Here is a 20,901-nt window from a genome sequence, read left to right on the forward strand (position 1 = left end):
CAAAGGCAACACAGCTTTAGCATTTCCAAACCAAAGGCAACACTGCTTTAGCATTTCCAAACTATATTTTCAAACCACATTAAGGGCATTGACAGGTCAGTAAAACCACTCACAGTTTAGTAGTCATGTGTTCAGTGTTATTATCAGCTCAGACTGAGAGATGTGACCCTCTCACACCCCCATCTTGCAGAGACTGACTGAGGCACTCAACACCTCCGGGTTTTATAGTCCCTCCGGAAGGGGCGTGGCCTTCAGGAGAGAGAATCTCAACATTTTTTAAACACTAATAACTCTTTTATTTTTCATCAATGGGAAAAATCCTCTTGTCCTGCGCAGCAGAGGGAGACTGAGTAAGATGGCCAAAAATCACAGCCGTAAGTGGCAGCGTTTTTTCTAAAATCAATGTACAGAACAACAGGAAGTGGTCAAGATCAGACTTTTAGTAATATAGATATTGTCACGTGTATCAAGATACAGTAAAAAAACATTTGTTGCAAAGTAGGCATGGATCAATTCTTGATGAATGCACAATGGTCAATGCGGGCAGGATGAGCTAAAGTTCATTTTGTCTGTGCTTTATGACACTCAGACTCTAATGTCAAAAGAGAATTATAAGACTTAGAGCTCTTATCAATATTCAAGTAACTGGAAATGTGTGCACTCATACAAGTTGTTGAAACATAAATAAATATGTTATATTATTAAATCTTCCAGAATTAACTATGTTAGATCACAGATTAATATTAAGGAGAGTGCCCACATACATCAACTCTAATTTGATTTCTCATCCTCTAAAATAAGATAAAGTTTAGTTTAGTTTATTGCCACATGTACTGAAGTACAGTGAAAAGGTTTATTTGCTATCCAGTCAGCAGAAAGACTATACATGATTACAATCACGCTTTCCACAGTGTACAGAGATAGGATAAATGGAATAATGTAGAGTGCAAGATAAAGTCCAGTAAAGTCTGATTAAAGATAGTCTAAAGGTATTCAAAGATGTAGATGGTAGCTCATGACTTATCTCAGTATAGGATGGTTCAGTTGCCTTATGGTAGCTGGGAAGAAACTGTCCCTGAATCTGGTGGAATGTGTTTTCACACTAAAATCTACATTTTCTTAATGATTAAAATTATTGTCCTTTACCCAATGTGCAGAAAATCAACCATAAAAGCAGTAAAATTATATTGAGGCTAAATGGTGGGTACAGGAGGACCAAGGCTTGTGGTTGAATGGAGATCATATTATTTCTCTGATTAGAGAGATTTTTTCCCAGTTCCAATTTTTGCAAGTTTTTTTTAAATAAAGTGTGGAAAGGCTAGTATGACACCAGATATGTGTAGGTGGCTGTATGGGCTAAATGAATAAAGGCTTTGCCAATATTGAAAAACAATAAGATAACATAATCTTGTACTTTCTGAACTGCTCTATAGGTGGCGTTATGTCCATCTAAAGATCAGTTCAGAAATGTTTCTATCTATCTATCTATCTATCTATCTATCTATCTATCTATCTATCTATCTATCTATCTATCTATCTATCTATCTATTTATCCATCCATCTATCTATCACTAAAACTCTGATCTTGTTATCTTCCAGTTTGGCGGTCTTTCTATTTGCACAAAAACGGTTTGCGATAGTCAAAGATTTGTCGCCAGTTCACTCACTGTTCTCTTGTGCTGTGAGTCCACCAAGTTTCGTTCTGATCGGTTGAGTGTCGTAAAAGTTGGCGAGGTTTAAAAATGTTAAAAACCGCGTGTGCGCAGATTGATCTCTTCTCCTGCCAGTCAGCGGCGTGCAGATTAGTCTCCTCCCCTGTCATTCTGCCCCTTCCTTCACCATCGCATCTTTACTGGAGCTGAAGATGGCCGGCGGAGGTTTCCAACCGGACCTTCGGAGGGACCTGAAGCAGCCCAGCCCCAAGCAGCCCAGCATCGGAGACCCTGCCCAGCCGAACATGGGAGAACCAGCCCAGCCCAGAGTTGGAGACCCAGCCCAGCCCAGAGTCAGAGATGTCGCCGAATGGACAGCGGAGACTCTGATCCCGGCAGTGGAGAACGACCAGCGACCAGCGACCAGCACCCGCTGTGAGTCCCCATCGCACCGCCAATTCCAGCCACTACACCTCTGGTCCCCCTCGCTGGCTCCTGTCTACTTGCCAGACAAGAATGAGTACCTTGTCGCTGCTCCCATGTCAGTCAAGACCAGCATTCAAAGAAGATCTTGACTCATATTTAACCTCTTCTGCAAATGTAGAACAATTGTTTCATTATTTTTTTGAAAATGTACAATTAAACATTCATATCTCTAACAAATTTCAGGGACAGTTTTTCCCCCCCCCAGCTGTTAGCAGGCAACTGAACCATATTATCACCAACTTGAGAGCGGTTCTGACCTACCATCTACACCATTGGAGATCCTTGAAATATCTTTAATCTGACTTGACTTTATCTTGCACTAAAAGTTATATGTAATCAGTGTAGTCTTTCCGCTGACTGGATAGCACACAACAAAATAGCATTTCACTATACCTTGTGACTATAACCTAAACTAAATTCAACTTTCAATGTTTTAGAAATGATTTTTGTATTTTTTTGTGTTGCTTTCCTATAAAACATGCAGTCATTATACTGGCTTTGAGAAATTGTGTCACACTTGTGAATGTGTGTCCCTCACTCATCCTTGCTTACTGTTCTTCCTTTGGTCCTGTTGTGTTCACATCTGTAATCCCTTGGGGGGATAAGTATCATTATCAAGGAAAGAAATCTTTTGTTCCAACCAATTTGTGTACGTGCTGCTCTACCAAATACCACAAGGAATCTATCAATGCTGTTTGCATTCTATTTCATCAAAAACATGGAAGATCACAAGATTGAGATGGATGATGAACCCAAATACTGTGTCTCAGGATTTAGGGCAGCACAGTGGCATAGCGGTAGAGCTGCTGCCAAACAGCGCCAGATACCCAGGTTCAATCCTGACTACGGGTGCTGTTTTTATGGAGTTTGTCCAATCTCCCTGTCACCATGCAGGTTTTCTCCAGGTGATCTGAGTTCCTCCCACACTCCAAACCCGCACAGGTTTGTAAGGTTAATTGGCTTCGGTAAAATTGTCCCTAGCGTGTAGGATAGTGTTAAGCCCCTGTCCCACTTAGGAAACCTGAACGGAAACCTCTGGAGACTTTGTGCCCCACCCAAGGTTTCCGTGCGGTTCCGGAGGTTTTTGTCAGTCTCCCTACCTGCTTCCACTACCTGCAACCTCCGGCAACCACCTGCAACCTCCGGGAACCGCACGGAAACCTTGGGTGGGGCGTAAAGTCTCCAGAGGTTTCCGTTCAGGTTTCCTAAATGGGACAGGGACATTATTACAGAGATGTGAATTGGCCAAGATTGACTGGCAATTAATTCTAAAAGGGTTGACGGTGGATATGCAATGGAAGACATTTAAAGACTGCATGGATGAACTACAAAAATTGTTCATCCCAGTTTGGCAAAAGAATAAATCAGGGAAGGTAGTGCATCCGTGGATAACAAGGGAAATCAGGGATAGTATCAAAGCGAAGGATGATGCGTACAAATTAGCCAGAAAAAGCAGCATACCGGAGGACTGGGAGAAATTCAGAGACCAGCAGAGGAGGACAAAGGGCTTAATTAGGAAAGGAAAGATAGATTATGAAAGAAAACTGGCAGGGAACATAAAAACTGACTGCAAAACTTTTTATAGATATGTGAAAAGAAAGAGATTAGTTAAAACAAATGTAGGTCCCTTGCAGTCAGAAACAGGTGAGTTGATCATGGGGAACAAGGATATGGCGGACCAATTGAATAACTACTTTGGTTCCGTCTTCACTAAGGAAGACATAAATAATCTGCCGGAAATAGCAGGGGACCGCGAGTCAAAGGAGTTGGAGGAATTGAGTGAAATCCAGGTTAGACGGGAAGTGGTGTTGGGTAAATTAAATGGATTAAAGGCCGATAAATCCCCAGGGCCAGATAGGCTGCATCCCAGAGTACTTAAGGAAGTAGCTCCAGAAATAGTGGATGCATTAGTAATAATCTTTCAAAACTCTTTAGATTCTGGAGTAGTTCCTGAGGATTGGCGAGTAGCAAACGTAACCCCACTTTTTAAGAAGGGAGGGAGAGAGAAAACGGGGAATTACAGACCAGTTAGTCTAACATCGGTAGTGGGAAAACTGCTAGAGTCAGTTATTAAAGATGGGATAGCAGCACATTTGGAAAGTGGTGAAATCATTGGACAAAGTCAGCATGGATTTACAAAAGGTAAATCATGTCTGACGAATCTTATAGAATTCTTCGAGGATGTAACTAGTAGCGTGGATAGGGGAGAACCAGTGGATGTGGTGTATCTGGACTTCCAGAAGGCTTTCGACAAGGTCCCACATAAGAGATTAGTATACAAACTTAAAGCACACGGCATTGGGGGTTCAGTATTGATGTGGATAGAGAACTGGCTGGCAAACAGGAAGCAAAGAGTCGGAGTAAACGGGTCCTTTTCACAATGGCAGGCAGTGACTAGTGGGGTACCGCAAGGCTCAGTGCTGGGACCCCAGCTATTTACAATATACATTAATGATCTGGATGAGGGAATTGAAGGCAATATCTCCAAGTTTGCGGATGACACTAAGCTGGGGGGCAGTGTTAGCTGTGAGGAGGATGCTAGGAGACTGCAAGGTGACTTGGATAGGCTGGGTGAGTGGGCAAATGTTTGGCAGATGCAGTATAATGTGGATAAATGTGAGGTTCTCCATTTTGGTGGCAAAAACAGGAAAACAGACTATTATCTAAATGGTGGCTGACTAGGAAAAGGGGAGATGCAGCGAGACCTGGGTGTCATGGTACACCAGTCATTGAAAGTGGGCATGCAGGTGCAGCAGGCAGTGAAGAAAGCGAATGGTATGTTAGCTTTCATAGCAAAAGGATTTGAGTATAGGAGCAGGGAGGTTCTACTGCAGTTGTACAGGGTCTTGGTGAGACCACACCTGGAGCTGGAGTATTGCGTACAGTTTTGGTCTCCAAATCTGAGGAAGGACATTATTGCCATAGAGGGAGTGCAGAGAAGGTTCACCAGACTGATTCCTGGGATGTCAGGACTGTCTTATGAAGAAAGACTGGATAGACTTGGTTTATACTCTCTAGAATTTAGGAGATTGAGAGGGGATCTTATAAACTTACTAAATTCTTAAGGGGTTGGACAGGCTAGATGCAGGAAGATTGCTCCCGATGTTGGGGAAGTCCAGGACAAGGGGTCACAGCTTAAGGATAAGGGGGAAATCCTTTAAAACCGAGATGAGAAGAACTTTTTTCACAATGAGAGTGGTGAATCTCTGGAACTCCCTGCCACAGAGGGTAGTCGAGGCCAGTTCATTGGCTATATTTAAGAGGGAGTTAGATGTGGCCCTTGTGGCTAAGGGGATCAGAGGGTATGGAGAGAAGGCAGGTACGGGATACTGAGTTGGATGATCAGCCATGATCATATTGAATGGCGGTGCAGGCTCGAAGGGCCGAATGGCCTACTCCTGCACCTAATTTCTATGTTTCTATTAGTGCGCAGGGTGATCACTAGTTGATGCGGACTCAGTGGGCCGAATGGGCTGTTTCCGCTCTATATTTCTAAAGTCTAGAGGATTTAATTAATATTAATATCAATCAGTCCCCTAAAATTTCATCCATTGATGTCCATCCAAGCAGCAAATAAAAGTCAGGATTGTGTGGCACTCTATATTTTGGTGTAATGTGTTTAAATTTGATTTTACCGAGTAGCAATCAAGCAATCATTTCAAAATGAAATTGTGCTAAAGCGCACAATCCATGTTCATGCTACTGACCATTTCCTGGATCAGGAGCATGGCTAATTACTTCCTTGTTTTCATAATGCACATTTCTGCCGGCCCCAATGAAATCACTGATCAAATTGCATGCTGCTTTCTTGTTTTTTCGAAGACACGACTAAAATTAGGTGATTCATCTGGGCATCCTCAAAACTGACTGCAGACTACTCAGGCACTTCCCTGGTCCATGGTGTGTGCTCAAATCTAACAGGGTGCTTTTTTCCCCCCATGTGTTTCACTGCTGAGGTACTCATTCATTTGAAGCCTCAGTGGTGGCACTGCTAACAACCCTCCATCATTGGTGGCTTTGGTATCTCAATCAAGGACAGTCTGGGACTTGAGAGCAGGAGGTAAAGACCTGCCTGTCAATGAATAGCACACTGCCACAGTGTCTTCAGAGACAACATACCCTACTGGGACATAGCTGTTTGGTGGACTCTCTTTGGTGGACTCTCTTTACTACGACACTCACAACAGAGATAGGTGAAGTCCAGCAGGAACATCTGCCGTTGCACCGAGAAACATCTCTTTCAGTAGTGGTCAAGTCTAGAGTGTCTCTCAATTTTCAGGCCACTGAATCTTTCCAAGCCGCCAGAGCAGATCTATGCCCCATGCCTGAGCTTGCATCTCAACACAGCATTGGAGAAATTCCCCAGATGCTCTTAGAAACACAGAAACATAGAAAATAGGTGCAGGAATAGGCCTTTCGGCCCATCGAGCCTGCACCGCCATTCAATATGATCATGGCTGATCATCCAACTCAGTATCCTGTACCTGCCTTCTCTCCATACCCCCTGATCCCTTTAGCCACAAGGGCCACATCTAACCCCCTCTTAAATATAGCCAATGAACTGACCTCAACTACCTTCTGTGGCAGAGAATTCCAGAGATACCTTCTGTGGAAGAGAATTCCAGAGATGGCTCTTCTCCCATCTCTTCTCCCAGATGAATGAGTCCCTCTGAAGAGAGGGTGGAATTCCTGGACTGGGGGCTGCCAAAATAGCTTACATCAATAATCGACAACAATTAAATGCCTGTATGGATTATTTATAACGTAGTTTGCAAGTAATGATTAATCTTTAAGGCAACATTAAACTGGAAACAGCTCAAGCTATGCCTATCAGGAAAAATTAAGGATAGAGTTTGCCAGAACCAAACAAAGTTGCAAGCCTCAAAATTGAGAAAATGTCTGAATTCAGCATTGCAACCTTAGCCTTTCCATCACACCTTGATCATCCCTCCCTCTCCCCAATCCACATCAGCAGGTAAACCTTTACTTTGGGTTCTTGCCTCTATGGGCCTAACACAGAAAAGTGGGATTAGTGTAGATGTAGCTTGTATTTCGGCATGGGCAAGTTGGGTCATAGTCATCCAATGCCAATGCCGACCAACATGCCCCATCTACTCTAGTCCCACCTGCCTGCTTTTGGCTCATATCCCTCTAAACCTACCCTATTCATGTACCTGTGTAATTGTTTCCCAAATATTGTGATAGTACCTGCCTCAAGTACCTCATCTGACAGCTTGTTCCATACACCCACCTCCCTCTGTGTAAAAAGGTTAAAAAGGTTACCCCTCAGGTTCCCAATAAAATTTCATTCCCCCCCCACCGCCCCTCACCTTAAACCTATGCTCTCTGGTTCTCAATTCACCTATTCCGGTCAACATCTAAGGACAAAGGATCTGTTTTCATGCTGTTTTACTGTGAACCTGGCCCCAAATCCCCTCAAGATTAGGTTACATCTGCTGGAGCAGTCCACATTTTTCTCAGCAGGTGCGGAGACTTTGCGGCACAGTTGGATGCTGCACAACCTCACCAACTGTGGACATCAACCTTCTGGATGAAGATGGACTGAATCCTGGGGGCCTTGAGGCGCAGTACAAGAAGCAGGATGACACATAGGAAGATACAGAAGGTTGCAATGGGGTGCATTTCCCAGCCTCTTCACCCGACACAGCAGTGAAGAAATGCTTTGTTGGCAAGGGTTATTATAGGCTGTCTGGTGTAGACGATCATCAAAGGAAGCCTGCTAAACCATAGTCCTCCCATTACAAACGAGGTGAACATCTCGACACTTAACATCAACACAGTATTTTAATAATGTCAGAAAAAGCAGATGGTCCATAAAATCCTCTCACATCCTGCAGTACAGCTCCATCTGCACTAGTTACAACACATCAATCAATGAATCCCTGATCAATTTACTTCAAAAGATGTGTAGCAAGCATGATGGTTTATTTTGAGAGGGACCGAATTTTAAAATAAGGCAGCATTTTAAATCTATATTGAAATGATTGGACAACACTTGAAGTGCTTAAGAAGCTGAAGCAGGCCATTCGGCCTTTTGTGACTTCTTTGCCATCTTATGAGAACATGGCGTATTCAGCTCCATTTTAATGTGCTAACTCCCAAATCCAAATGTCTTATCTAAAAATCTATTGATCTCTGCTTCACTTTATCCAATGACTGAGTTACCACAGCCCTCTCACAACTCAATGGCCCCGAGTGAAGAAATGTCTTTCCATCATCATCTTGAATGTTTTTCCCTTTATTTCGATACTGTAACTTCAGGACCCAGATATTCCAGCCAGGAGTGACATCAGAACATTGCACCTGCCCTATAACAAGACCCATCAGAAGCCCCCGTACCCACATATGTTAGAGCTAGATGAGCAACTATTTCTTGCTTACACACTCTCATGTTCTATGTTTCCCGTCCTTATCAATGATTTGCTCCTCCTCGTGGAAACAAACAACTGCAGATGCTGGTAAATACATAAAAGGACACAAAGTGCTGGAGTAACTCAGCAGGTCAGGCAGCATCCCTGGAGAACATGAATATGTGACATTTTGTGTGGAGATCCTTCTTCAGACTTGTCGTTTCGGATCAAGGCCCTCCTTCAGAATAAATGTTTCGGGTTGACAACCTTCTTCTGGCCCACCTACCAGAGATGCTGCCTCAACTGTTGAGTTACTCCAGTACTTAGTGTCCATTTGCTCCTCCTTTGCTGAATTCTGAATATTTCTAAACTTTAAGGCTTAGGACTTGGTTTAACCAATTTACAAGTCTTTGCCTCCAAGTTAGCTCTGTTCTTATTTTTTCTGTATACGCATGGTTGGAGCACTTTCATGGTTTTGTTGCCTTTAAAGATTAATTATTACTTGTAAACTATGCATTAGATTTCAAAAGTTTGCGCTTGTTACTATGCTGCCATAGCCAGAGTTACAGAGAGAGGCAGCATGGAAAAACTCACATGGGCCATTGACCATCCATTTACACAAACACAGCAAAGCTAACACGTGTCTCATGCTTTATGCCTTCATAGTTTGTTTTCTTCAGTCACATAAATGAAAGAGAGTGGATGTCTGTGATCCAGCATTCACTGGAAGCAGCTACTGTAAGTCATGTGGGTTCCTGCACATGCAGAAGAAAGAGACTGAGAGGCCACAAGGCTGAAACGCCATATCACAAGATTTCATTTTTCTGAGAATTTATTATTTTTTCACAACACTGTCAGTGTAAAGAAACGAGTTGTCAAAATCAAGCAAGTGGCCTGTAGCTGAAGGTTCAAACCAAGATAATGAAATAGGAATTTCCAGACAGGGAATCTCTTTTAGACAAGTTATCACTGCTTTACATCGATACAAAATGCTGGAGTAACTCAGTGGGGCAGGCAACATCCCTGGAGAAAAGGAATAGGTGATCTTTTGAGTCGAGACCCTTCATCATACTGAGAGTTAGGGGAGAGGAAAACTAGAGTTATAGAAATGGTACAGAACAAATCAGAGCCGGCTCTGGTGACTCAGGAAAGGTGGAGCCTGCAATGGGCCATTGTGGGCGGTGCAAGAGGTGATAACGAAGGGATATGAACATTGAATCTAGCAAGAGGACTAGGGTGGTGAGGGACGGAGAGAGAGGGAATGCGAGGGTTACCTGAAAGCAGAGAGGTCAATATTCATACCACCGAGTTGTGCTGCCTAAACAAAATATGAGGTGCTGTTCCTCCAATTTGCATTTGGCCGCTCTCTGACAGTTGAGGAAGCCCAGCACAGAAAGGTTAGTATGGGATTGGGATGGGTAGTTAAAATGTTTGGCAACAGGCAGATCATATAGACCAAGGCGGACTGAGCATAGGTGTTCAGCGAAACGATCCAAAGTCTGTGCTTGATCTCGCCGATATATAGAGGTCCACACCAAGAACAACAGATACGATACAGTAGATGAGGTTGAACGAGGTGCAGGTGAACTACTGCCTCACCTGAAAAGACTGTTGGGGTCTCTGGATGGAGTCGAAAGAGGAGGTATTGCACTGCGTTGCTATAGTAGAAGGGGGATATCCTAACAGTGCAGTGAGATGCCACAGGTGCAACAATGAAAACACAATTTCTTCGACTAACCATGGCAAGATGGCACAGTGGAGCAGCTGATAGAGCTGCTGACTCACAGCACCAGAGACACAGGTTCAATCCTAACCTCGGCTGCTGTCTGTGTGGAGTTTGCACATTCTCCGTGTGACCACGTGGGTTTCCTCAGTGTGCTCTGGTTTCCTCCCACATCCCAAACATGTGTTTGTTTGTAGGTTAATTGGCCTTTGTATATTGCCCCTAGTATGTCAGGAGTAGATGAGAAAGTGAGATAACATAGAACTCGTGTGAACATGTATGATGGTTGGCATTGACTTGATGGGCCGAGGGGCCTGTTTCCATGCTGTATCAATGAATCAAAGAATAGAGTAACATCCTATTTCTATTGCTTAACCAAACATTATTTCCCCCATCCACCTGATTCCAGTCATACTACAATTTATTCCTAGTCTTTAACTGCTGCCTGCCCTATACAAGGTTTTAAAATATAATAACATTTTTCTCATTGAAATATCTGTCAAACCAGTTGACGATTTGCTATTTCCCATGTTCAGCTTACAAAATTGTCCCACTTTTTCAGTTTGTAAGTCAGTTAATTCTTCTCTCCATCAGTCCCTCTCTCTATGATGGGAGGATGTCCAAGAAATTATTTCTGGCTTCTATTTTATATTTCCTGCAATTTCTGACTCTTTTGTTTATACATCTTCTAATGCTAATGTCTATTTTCTTTCCTTCCTATCTAAACAATACCAAATTACAATTAAAATGTAGTTTGGATAATCCTACTCCCAGTGGAATAGACCCTGTATTGTTGTTCCAATCTGGTGTATCCAGAGATGCTGCCTGTCCCGCTAACTTACTCCAGCATTTTGTGTCTATCTTCGATGTAAACTAACATGTCCAGTTCCATCCTACACATAACCGGTTTTGTCGAGTCCATTCAGTTTGATAAATAAAAACAGAAATGAAAATGTTATTAGAATTATTTTCATCTTGAGTTATTGCGCGGTGAAATTGCTCCAAACTTGAAAATAAAATCAATGAACTCAAAATTGCCTTTTCCGGAATATTGAATTTGTAATGTAATTTAGATTTCTCAGTTTACACCTTTTGCCAGTAATTGCAGAATGAGTGAATTGCAATTGGTTTGGTTAACACACTGTATTTAAAATTATTTAAATCAACCAGAATTAGTAGGCATATGACCAGAAATCATTTGTGGAAGATCTGAAATAACTCTCCTCAATACTTTAAAATCAAACCTTCACAGTCCACACAGACAATACTGCTTCAACAAACCTTTCCCACTGCAGTTTATCTTCACCGCATCTAGTCTCATGCACATCTCTACCATCTCCTCAGGTACTTCATCCTGCAACTGCAGGAGATGTAACACCTGACCTTACACCTCCTCCCACACCTCCATCCAGGGATCCCAGCAGCCCTTCCAGGTGAGTGAGAGGTTCACATACACCTCTTCATCAAATTTTGTGCTCCTGATGTGGCCTCCTTTACATCGGCAAGACCAAGCGTAGATGAGGTAACCATTTTGCTGTACACTTGTGCTTGGTCCACCAGGGCCTGCTGGATCTCTCAGTTGCTAATCATTTTAACTCCTCTTCCGATTTCCCAAACAGCCCTTTCTGGTCCAGGGTCTCCTCCATTGCCAGAATGAGCTCACACAAAAACTAGAGCAACAGCACCTTATATTCTATTTGGATAACTTACAACCTAACAGTATAAAAATGAATTTTCCAGTCTTAAGAGACACATCCCTTTCCCACTCTCTTTTTCCTGCGCTCCCCCAGTGTGTACCCATCACCTCTCCTCTGCCACCTATATAGCCTTCCATCTGGCTTTACATTTCACTGCTCTTCTCTCCTTATTTGACACCCTTTTGTCTGTTCATCATCTCTAGCTTTTTCTACCCACCTGCAATCAAAACCCATTCGTCTGTATCTACTTATTAATTGCCAGACTTTGTCCCACCCCACTGCTTTTCCAGCTTTCTCCCCCCTACTACAAATAGTCTAAAGAAGGGTTCTAACCCAAACCATTACCTATCCATTCTTGGCACAGATGCTGCCTGACCAGCTGAGTTATTCCAGCACTTTGTGTTTTTCCTCAAGATTCCAGCATCTGCAGTTCTTTTTGGCTGAGAGTTTGTGTGTGCCTGTGCATGTGCGCGTGATCTCAAGCTAAAGGCATAATAATTTTGTGCTCGTTCTGTCAATACTTGGAAAAAACCCCATAACATTCCATTTCCCTGACTAGATTGTCATCCCTCAAAAAAGCCTTCAATGTAATCCGATCATTCAGGCTTCAAATTTCAATCATAAAAATGATTTGCCCCAATAAAGGTTGTAACACAGCACGTTCCAGTTGAAAAATCCCCCACTAATGCCATTACTCTGAGCATGACTTATGTATCTTCAATGAGGAGCTTTGCAGAATTATTTTGAAAATATAAACATGGACATCAATTTCAGTGCACTTTGCTAACCTGATATACTTATAGTGTGCATTTGGTATTGCATTACGAGACTGTAAGTAGTAAAATTGTAAACCCAGTCCTTATAATAAATGATTTTCATTTCCTTGGGCACAGAACCAATCTCACTGTCATGCTTATTACATTTGATTTCTTGACACCAAGGAACTATTGCACCACAGATCAATGTAGTACAAAGTGGAAAAATAAAGCAGCTTGATATTTGATAGCATAAACCTTAATCTGCTCTTTAGGCTGAAATGGTTCAAGATTTGTTCAGTATCATTGAAAACAAAAGCACTATCTGAAGGAAGTAAGTAACTACCCAAAAAATGCATGGAAATGGTCAGCAGTCATCCATGTGTATGATCGGGCAGGGTGGCACAGTGGCGCAGCGGTAGAGTTGCTGCCTTCCAGTGCCAGACACCCGAGTTTGAGAGTGAAGAAGCTCTACTCCTCTCTTCGACATTGTCGGGATACCTTGAGGAGATTTCGCAGTGGAGCAGTCAAATGTTGAAACAAAGAACTGTAGATGCTGCTTTACCCAGGAAAGGCACAACATGCTGGAGTAACTCAGCGGGTCAGGCAGCATATCTGGAGAACATGGATAGATAAAGTTTTAAGAGAGTCGGTCTGAAAAATAGTCTCTACCCAAAACATCACATATGCATGTCCTCCAGAGATGCTGACTGATCTGCTGAGTTATTCCAGCACTTTGTCTCCTGTTATATAAACCAGTATCTGCAGTTCCTTGTCTCTAGCAAGGATTTATTTAAAAGAGGAAAAGTCTGTAGGTTAGTGCATAATAACATAACATTTGTAATCAAATCCTTGAAAATTCCCTCTCAGCTATTTCCCCACACATCAATTACCTTATTAACATAGCTTGGGTGAAATGTTATTAGCAGTGTGCAGCACTGTTTGTAGTATCACGTCTATGTGATTGTGCTGGTAAATAGACCATTTTCATTGTCATTCTAAAATAAGCCTTTTTAAACATAAAATCAATGTTTAATTCTGTCTGCTTACAAAGTACTTTTTCTGCTCTTGTGAGTATGTTTATCCATCTAGTTTCAATCATGCTCTTCTGTTCGATGACAAATGTTACCAATTTAAAAAAAAGGGAATAAAAAACCTTGGAAATCCTTCAATGCAATTCTGGTGACCATCCATCCATTTGCCAAGAGTTCAAATCAATGCAAGCCTAAGACCTAAGGTGAAAGGCCATTCAGAATCCCATCCTCAAACAACTTTGAACAAATCACTATAAATGAAAGGACACAAAGTGCGGGAGTAATTCAGCAGGTCAGGCAGCATCTCGGGAATACCTGAATCGGTGGCGTTTCGGGTCCAGACCTTTCTTCAGAATGATTCTTCAATGTAGCAATACCAGGAGGAGATTTCACAGTGAGCCAGTCAAAATGTAGAAACAAGGAACAACAGATGCCAGGTTACCAAGGAAAGACACAAAATGCTTGAGTAACTCAGCCAGTCAGGCAGCATTTCCACAGAACATGGATAGATGACGTTTTAAGAGAATCAGTCTTAATAATAATAATAATAATATATTTTATTGTCATTGCACGTTAGTGCAACGAGATTTAGTATGCAGCTTCCAACCGATGTAAAAGAAAAGTAAAATAAATAAATAAGCTGTGTGACGTGACCATCCGAGGAAGACAGTCCTGGGGGGGGGGGGGGGGGGGGGGGCACTCAGCAGGGCCGGTTCAGAGCCGCTATAGCTCTGGGAATAAAGCTGTTTCTGAGTCTGGAGGTTCGGGCGTAGAAGGCCTTGTAACGTCTGCCGGAGGCAAGTAGTTCAAACAGTCCGTTACAAGGGTGTGAGGAGTCTTTATGGATGCTGACGGCCTTCCTGAGGCACCGTGTGTGGTAGATGCCCTCCAAGGCTGGTAGCTGTGTCCCAATGATCCTCTGCGCTCTGTGGACGACGCGCTGAAGAGCTCTCCTCTCCGCCTCCGTGCAGCTGAGATACCACACAGAGATGCCATACGTTAATATGCTCTCTGTGGTGCAGCGGTAGAACGTTGGCAGCAGCTGTTGGGGCAGACCAGTCTTTTTTAATGTCCTCAGGAAGAACAGTCGTTGCTGTGCCTTCTTGACCAGCGCAGCGGTGTTGGTAGACCATGTGAGGTCCTCTGAAATGTGAGTGCCCAGAAACTTAAAGCTGGACACTCTCTCCACACTTTCCCCGTAAATGGAGCTTGGGGCGTATTCTCCATTATGCGAACCTCCTGAAGTCAATAATCAGCTCCTTGGTCTTGGAGGTGTTTAGTGACAATTTGTTACGTGCGCACCAGTCCGCCAGGTTCTGCACCTCCGCTCTGTATTTTATTTCATCCCCGTTGGTGATCAGCCCAACCACTGTTGTGTCGTCTGCAAACTTCACGATGGTGTTGGTGTCGAATGCAGTGAGTGAAGAGGGAGTAGAGCATGGGGCTTAGTACACAGTCCTGTGGTGTGCCGGTGCTCAGGGTGATAGTGGAGGACAGGTGCGGGCCCAGTCTCACTGCCTGCGGTCGCTCCGTCTGAAAGTTCAGGATCCACTCGCATATCGGCGAGCTGAGGCCTAGCTGGTGGAGTTTGGTGGTGAGCTTGGTGGGGATGACCGTATTGAATGCAGAGCTATAGTCAATGAAGAGCATCCTCACGTACGTGCCCTGTCTGTCCAGGTGAGTCAGGACAGTGTGAAGAGCTAGAGAGATGGCATCCTCTGTTGATCTATTTGCCCTGTATGCCAATTGATGAGAGTCCAGTGAGGCAGGGATGCTGGATTTGATGTGGGAGAGGACCAGCCTTTCGAAGCACTTCATTGGGATTGGAGTTAGGGCAACCGGGTGGTAGTCCAGACTGGTCCAGACCCAAGAATGGTCCAGACCCAAAACATTACCGATCCATGCTCTCCAGAGATGCTGACTGATCCTGCTGAGTTACTCCAGGACTTTGTATCCTTTTATGTTCTGTAGAATTATGATCCCTGGTCCCAAGGTAGACAAAAATGCTGGAGGAACTCAATGGGTGAAGCAGCATCTATGGAGAGAAGGAATTGGCGACGTTTCGGGTTGAGACCCTTCTTCAGACTGATAACATTATTAGCAGCATGTGGCACTGTTAGTAGTATCATATCCATGTGGTTGTGTTCGTAAATATACAATTTCCATTGTCCTTCTAAAATAAAATTTAAAAATAAAATCCAATGTTTTGGACATGGATCAGTCTGAAGAAGGGACTCAACCCAAAACGTCGCCTATTCCTTCTCTCCATAGATGCTGCCTCACCCGCTGAGTTCCTCCAGCAGTTTTGTCTAAATTTGATTTTTTCCAGCATCTGCAGTTCTTTCTTAAACATCCCTGGTCCCAAAGTGCTCTCCCACTTACACTCCAGTCACCTGCCCTGCCTTATTTTCCAAGAGAACGTGAAGTTTATTCCCTTCATTAGAAGAGCCATCTACATGCTGATTGGGAAACATTTCCTGAGCATATTTAACATCTGAAGATGGGTCCAGAGCCAAAACGTCCAAAACGTCCATGTTCTATAGAGATGTTACCTGACCCGTTGAATTACTCCAGCACTGTATGTCCTTTGGTGTAACCAGCATTTGCAGTTCCTCGTTTCTACGCTTCACTTTAAATAATTGCTGGATCTGAAGAAGTGTCAGCAGTTTAAAGAAGAAAGATCTGAGGGTTAGCGCATAATAACACTACGCGTATGAGCAAATCCTTGAAATTGCCCCCTCTCAGCTATTTTTCTCACCTCAATTACCTCATTTACATTAAAATGGATGAAACATTATTAGCAGCATGTGGCACTCTTAGTAGTATCACATCCATGTGGTTGTGTTGGTAAATATACCATTTCCATTGTCATCCTAAAATAAGCTTAAGCTTTTAACATAAAATCCAAATGTTTGGACATGGGTGACAACTTCAGGGCTGCAAAAGAGGTTGGTGGAATAACCTCAATGGTTCAATAGTTATTTTATCATTACATGTATCTAGATACAGTGAAATGCTTTGCATACAATCTTATGTACTATGTTTACATATCTGTTGTACTGCTGCAAGTAAGAATTTAATTGTTCTGTTTTGGGACATATGACAATAAAACACTTAACTAATATCATACAATAGTAAGCACAATCAGATACATGTAAGAGTGTAATGGTTGTAGAGTATGAAAAGAGTAGATTCCTACTGGAACAATACACATTCACCACATTTCCAGTGCCATCTTGTACCTTTCAAATATCCATGACTTAAATATAGAGTCTTATCTTGCCCATGAAGCCCTGTTGACCTGGCAGCGGCACTGGATTGGTGTGAGGGTCGGCCTGGCCTGCCAATAACTTGTCATTCTGTGCAGTGTGTTCATCTGACTTCTTGATAGGCTTCTTGATCTGAGCCATCCCCTGGCAGCTGTAGTACCTCCAGTGGCCTAGTCCACTGTCACCTTGACCTGTTACAACCTCAAGTTGAAATATTCGTGACAAAATAGGGTCCAGACTCGAAACATTGTGCCGTCCTTGTCCATTCCCTCCGGATATGTTCTGCTTGACCTGCTGAGTTCCTTCAGCACTTTGTGTTTATCTAAAGATTCCAACATCTCCAGTTCTTGTGTCGCCTAGTGACCGTTCCAATAAGGTAAACGGAAGCTTTCCTTTATATTGCCGTTTTGACCTGTGACCAAAGTTGCATGTCTTAGCTTTGAATCTGCAGGCTGCTTAAATGTGATCTTTCTTTTGACAACTTAATCACTTGGATGTTCTGATGCAACTGTCGTAACTGATGAACATTGCAATGAATGCAAGAAGATGAGCAGATTCAGTTTCAATGTCTTGAATCTTGCTATGGGTCTTTTACTGTGAATAGGAGTTATACCATTAACTAGTGATGGGCAAAATTGATTAGTAATCTCAAATGTCATTCCCAGTGACACAAGGACCTCATGCAGTTTCAAATGTCAAATTTTAAATGCTCACAGCTGTGTATGAATTCAGCCATCTACCAACACACAGACACAATGCCCGTGTGGACGGTAGACCAGCCTGGAAGCCTGGCTTGCCCTCCGCGGACCGAGGACCTGCACTGCGAAATGGGGACCCAAACGGAAGGCCCAGCTCGCCCCCCCAGTATGAAATGAATCAGGTGGGGGACCGGTAAGCTGACCGGATGGTGGGAGGGAGTGCACTGCATCAATGGGTGGAGTGGGCCACCGGATGCCCTGCAACAGCCTGGGACCAGGCACCATTCCAAGAGGCCAAGCTCGTGAACTGAACATGGCCTGCAGCGGTGGTCAACCCTGCAACGCTGCCAGGCCAATGGGCCTTCATGGTCAAATCAAGAACCCTGCACTTACAACAACTGGGACTTGAAAATGGTGCCAAACTGGCGACTCTGTGTACTGTCTCACTAAACTACTACTTGTACTGTGTCTGAGATGCTTATCGAAGATGTATCTAAGTGTTTATGTATAGTGATGAACTGTATACAAAAATGAATTTTACTGCACCTCAGCACATGTGACAAGGTACCATTGTAACACCAACCCATTGGGTAAGGGTTGATCTAAACAAACACCAATATCCTAATGAAAGTATGAATTTGTCATTGAAACAATCAGCCAGCTTTTGACTCCATGTTCCAAACTTGCAACTTTCAGCTATTTTTCCACATCCTTGGATTCAAGTATTCTTTCAATTTCTGCACAACATATTTAAATCTGAAGAAGGGTCTTGTCCCGAAACGTCACTTATTCCTTGTATCCAGAGATGCTGCCTGACCTGCTGAGTTACTCCAGCATTTTATGTCTATCTTCAGTGGAAATCAGCATCTGCAGTTCCTTCCTACACATCTTTAAACCTGACTTCCCTTGCCTGTACATCGCAAGATTCACCAGCATGGCATATTCCACAGCATCATAATGCTGTGTTTTTTATGGCTGCACAATATATTGTTTTGATTTCTCACAATATCGCCTTCTCCATCAGTCTTTGTGCGATTGTCTTAAGAGAACACATCCACTCGTCCAATATATGAGCAGATTTGTGCTCAATCCATCAAACATGCTGAAGATCCCGATATAGCCACTCAGGGAAGCCATGATATATCATTCCTATTCAGCAGCGTCAGAATCAATAATAGAGTCCAGTGGTAAGTCACATCCACTGCCTCTTATCACTGTGCACTCTTGCCATTCATTACATGCCATGGCTTTGGACAAACAATATACCTGACAAGTGGTCAGAGAAAAAATAATGTGTTCCATGAAAAGTCATCTTGGTGCAATAAACTCACCTTAACTTGTCAAATGAGGGTCAGGCCTGTCTTTCAACAACACTGCACAAAAAACTACCTGAGATCCAGCACCTGTCACCAACTTATAATGTCTTTATAATATTCATGTTAGATCTGCTAATGGCTGAGTATTTATATTTGGAGTATTCCATGCAGTTCCGGTCACCCCATTATGGGAAGGATGTTGAGGCTTTGGAGAGGTCGCAAAGAGGTTTATTGGAATGCTGCCTGGATTAGCAGGTTTCAGCTACAAGGAGTTGGGTAAATTTGGATTATATTCTCTGGAATGTCAGAGGTTAAGGGGAGACTTGGTGGAAGTATACAAAGTTACGGGAGGCATAGATAGGGTCGACAGTTGGAACCTTTTTTTCCAGGTTGGGAATGTTCAACACTACAGGGTATAGCTATAAGGTAGATACAATAGTGGATTTTAAGAGGCCATTAGATAGGCAAATGGGAGAGCAAGGAATAGAGGGGTATGGATCACATACAAGCAGATGAGATTAGTTTATGTTCAGCACAAACATTTTGGGTGGAAGCACCCATTCCTGTACTGTCCTATGTTTTTGTTGTTATGTTGCAACAAATGCATAATATCACAAGACGCATTTGCATTGGAATTGGTTTAACAAGATCAAAGCATGTTAACATTGATAGAAACACCAATAGTGAAGCTAATTGGTCTGTAGATCTCTGGATGTGAACATGACTTACTGAATATGGGAATCACATCAGTTGCCTTCTATTTCTCCTGCAAATATTGTGCTTATATTGTTAGTTTTGTTTATTATTGTCATGTATACCAAGTTGCAGTGAAAAACATGCTCTCCAGACGAAAAATATGTTTGCATGCTCTCCAGACGAAAAATATGTTTGCATGCTCTCCAGACAAAAAAAAAACTACACATGAATACGATCAAGCCGTCCACAGTGCACAGGTAAAGGATAAAGGGTACAACATTTAGTGTAAGATGCAACATAAAGTCTGATTAAAGATAGTTCAAAGGTCTCCAATGAAGTAGATGGGAGGTTTGTCAATGTAGTGGCAGAGATATTTCTGAACCTTGTCCTTTTAAACTTAGTTTAGTTTAGTTTAGAGATTCAGTGTGAAAACAGGCCATTCGCTCCACAAAGTCCATGCCAACTATTAATCACCCATACAATAGTTCTCTCCTACACACTGGGGACAATTTTACAATTACCGAATTACCAAACCCAATTAGCCTATCCTACCCAATAGAGACAAGTTACAGAAGCAAATTAATCTACAAACCTGTAAATCTTTGGAGTGTGGGAGGAAACTGGAGCACCCGGAGGAAGCCCATGTGGTTACAGGGAGAAAGTACAAACTCCATACAGACAGCACCCGTAATTAGGATCAAATTCGGCTAACTGACGCTGCAATGCAGCAACTGTACCACAGCACCAACATGCCGTTCTAATCCTGACAATGAAACCACAGGACTTAACAATTTTTCCTACAATACTTTAGTCGGCAATAAACTTTTATTTCTGCAAATGGAAAAAAAGGGTTGGAAGACTGAAAAATACTTGGAAAAACATGGAGCTATTATTGAATGGTGCAGCGAAGTAAGCCAATCTGCTCCCCATGCCTTTGAAAGAGCTATCCAATTACTCTGCTCTTCTGGTCTTTCCCCAGGCCTGAAGATTTCTCCTTTTCAAGCATAAATCCAATTCCTTTTTGAAAATTATTAGTGGATCAGTTTCAAACGCTGTAATAAATTTCACAACTTTTTATATTTAGGAATGCATTTCATCATTATGGCATCACATCATTAACATTTCCCCTTGAATTCTCATGTGAGGGTAAACGATTTGTAATGGAACATAGCATAGTGCAGCACCAGAACAAGCTATTTCGCCC

At 42.8% G+C, this 20,901-nt stretch overlaps 1 protein-coding gene across 1 annotated transcript in view; it reads right to left on the minus strand.

Moving 5' to 3' along the window:
- Positions 1-20,901, minus strand: part of astn1 (astrotactin 1) — a 1,835,284-nt gene that overhangs the window by 297,872 nt on the left and 1,516,511 nt on the right. The window lies entirely within an intron of this gene.

This window comes from Amblyraja radiata, chromosome 10 (genome assembly GCF_010909765.2).
Source record: "Amblyraja radiata isolate CabotCenter1 chromosome 10, sAmbRad1.1.pri, whole genome shotgun sequence".
NCBI lineage: Eukaryota > Metazoa > Chordata > Chondrichthyes > Rajiformes > Rajidae > Amblyraja > Amblyraja radiata.